The sequence below is a fragment of the Brassica oleracea genome, chromosome C2 (assembly GCF_000695525.1).
Source record: "Brassica oleracea var. oleracea cultivar TO1000 chromosome C2, BOL, whole genome shotgun sequence".
Classification (NCBI taxonomy): domain Eukaryota; kingdom Viridiplantae; phylum Streptophyta; class Magnoliopsida; order Brassicales; family Brassicaceae; genus Brassica; species Brassica oleracea.
In genome coordinates this window covers 34,493,233-34,496,472 of record NC_027749.1, presented here as the reverse complement: position 1 = coordinate 34,496,472, position 3,240 = coordinate 34,493,233, and positions in this window count along the sequence as shown.

The window sequence follows — 3,240 nt, the reverse complement described above, 5'->3', positions numbered from 1 at the left end:
GGCCATCCCGCCCTCAATCGTCGCCAAGGCTAAATCCCTATTCTGGATGCACTCGAGGGAGCCCAGATAGGCGGAGATCTTCGCCAAGTGAGCCTGAAACTCAGAGCGAAGAGCGTCCTTGGCCTCTCGAATCCCGCGGCTTGCTAACCCTGCATCGCCCTCGATCTGACGCTAAAGACGTCGCACCTCCGAAGATTTGGCCTTTCTGGCTTTCTTTTCCTTAAGCTGTGAACTCGCCGTCTTCCCGAGGTCCCTCTCGAGCTCCCCTATCGCGACCTCGAGTTTCGACACTTTCACGGAGTGAGAATCCTTGACAGCCGTCAGCATGGCCTCAGTTTCAGACCATCTACCCTGCAGCTCCAACAACTCCCCGGCGAGACGACTAGTCTCAGAACCGCGCTCGCTGATCATCCTGTCGATCAACGACATGAACTGCAAAGTTTCAACAACTCCCCGGCAAGACGACTGGTCTCAGAACCGCACTCGCTGATCATCCCGTCGATCAACGACATGAACTGCAAAACGAGAAGAAAGTTAGGGATCCGTTGTCTTTCAGAGAAATATGTAACAATCAAGAGAGTAAGCGAGCGACAAACCTTTCCGCGAAGCACCGACGCTATGCTCGAGTCTCCTTGCTGCGAAGATTCCCCGTCAACGCCCTTGGTAAACTTCCTCTTCCGGCACTTAGGCTGAGCAACCGGAACAATACTAGGAGCACACAGCGCTAGAACGATCTCTTTCCTGGCCGGAGGAGGAGGCATAGAGTCAGCAGCCCTCTATTTATATTCGACGAGAATCAGAGTCGTGGACGATCCAGCAGGTAAAGCCGAAGCATCCGGAATGACCGAGCCTGCGAGAGTTCCCGTATCTCGCGGAGTTACGCCCTCGGTCCCATGACCCGGAGCAACGGCCAGTGCAGAAGAGGACAGTAACTCGGCGCCGGCTCGAACCTGTTCTTTCTCGGCTTGGCGACGAACTAATCTCTCTCGAAAGGAGAGATGGTCGGCAACGCAAACTGGCGCTTCGACCGGAGAAGTCGGAATCAGTGCCGGAGAGGTGGCCTCGCCCATCTCCACTTCGGAACTTTGCTTGTCACCATGGGAAGAAGACATGTTAAAAACATGAAATTTGGAGCTAGAGAAGTTTTGAAGGTGTGAAGGAGGGAAGGTGTGAAGCAAATGAATGACAAGAGCTCACTACTTGTAGAAGTAAGGGCTCAGAATTTTATATTTTTTAATAAACACTTTCTCGAGAACTCTCTTCCGCGGAGTTTGAAGTAAACTTCGTTTAATACGCCTAACTTTGCCAAAATCATCAAACCGCCCGCTAGAGTCTCGACTCTAACGAGCTGGGGGGCTAACTGTTGGGGTCGAAAACGGTTGCGACGAAGTTAACATCCAAATCCCCGAAGAAGAAAACGAAAAAACCTTCTTCGACGAATACTTTTTCGAAATAGATTCTTCCTTACGAAAAGCTATGCAGAGGAAACACGAGTCATCGGACAAAAGCTCGAAAAGGGTCGCTACGCAGCGCCTGAACGCGTGTTCCGCTCGGTCGCTACGTAGCGACCGAGCGTTCGTCCATGCATTCTCATCTACCCTTCGATGCTATCTCCCGAAGACAGTAGCAAACCCTTTCATGTTTCTCCTCATTTGAAGTCATCAATCGAACTTTACGATAAAAATCGCAGAAAGTTCGTTTTTATCAAAAGAAGCTGTAAAAACGTTTCGGGTCAAAAGACGGACCAAAAAGACCTAAGACGTGACTCGAAACCTACTTACGATTTCTTAACCAAAAGCCCATAAACCGTAGGACGGTTTATGCTTGGTTCGCAAGGAAAGATAAATGTCAAGTTTCCGCGGATAAATACGAAATTTTGAAGATAATTACGAAAATCGGAAAAAATGGAATATCTCCATTTTTATGCTATGGCGGCTTAAGGGCAGAAGAGGAAAAGCGTAAACCGACCTTGGTGCCAGTATATAAGGAGTCCTAGGCGAGAGGCGTGGGGGAGGACTTTTCACAGCAAACTTAGCACTTAGAGCGATTTTACGCAATTTTCCGTTTTTGTTATTCGAGCTGCGACTCAATTAGATTTTTGCCGTCTTAGGGTTTTAGAGCTAGGAATCTCTCCGACAGCTCTCGTAGCCCAGACACTTACCTTGTTGTAAATGCTCAAACGCAGATTCTGAATAAGAACTATCTTGCTATCTTTTTCGATTTCTTATTTTATTACAGTTCTCGTTTCGTGTTTTGATTGCTTGGCGTGTGGTATTAGCAGATATCCGGGACCTCTGGGAAACTAGGGTTCTCCTACTTTCCTAATTTAAACCGAAATCGAAAGTGCGAATTTTGGTTCCCACACCCGCCGGCTTCCTCCTTCGTGAAGGCCTTCTTTGTGAAGGTGATTGAGCAGTTCTGATCATCTTTGGTAGGAGACCATGTAGGCCAGTTTGCGCTCGACTCCACCTTCCGCTGGTAAGCCTTGATGGCTGAAACCGTATCGTTGCAGAATTGCGATCCTCCAATGATCATGTTGACTCTGCGACGATTGTTATCGTTCCCCTTGTTGTCTGGCCTCCTGCCGCGTTTATCCCCAGATTGGTTTCTTTGAGGAGATCTCTCCATGGGAGGATTTCTGTCCGGCTTCGAGGGGCGATCCATTTCCAGGATGAGATCTTTCACGCTGGTCACTTCCGAGAGCTCTCCAGCTAGTAGCTTCGCGGCCAGCCTTGCTCCCAAGACTTTGCAGTTAGTCGTGGAGTGTCCTCGGGACTGGTGGAACTCCCAGACGGTGTTTTCATCGTATCCTTGATTGCGAGTCCACGTATTACCCGTGGTTTGGCCCTGGTCTGAGCCGATCGCGTAATTGTGCGCTCCTTGGAGATCTTCCCCCTTGTGATGGACGTACTTGTCGTTACGAGGGTTCTTCTTCTTCGTTTTTGGATCTGCATCTTTCGAGGTTGGTCTAGCCGACTTATGTTTTTGCTATAACACTTTCGTTTCTTCCTCGATCATGATGTAGTCCGTCGCCTTGTGGAGGGCTTCCTGGATCGTCCGCGGTTTGTCGAGGGATATCCATTTTCTGAATTTCGACTTGTACCCGAGCCCCTTTTGAGCGCGTTGATGGCCACCTTGTCGCTTATCCCGCTGACCCTGGACATTACCAACTTGAATCGGCTGATGAAATTGAGGAGAGGTTCGTCTTCCCTCTGGGACAGACTCCAGAGATCGACATCT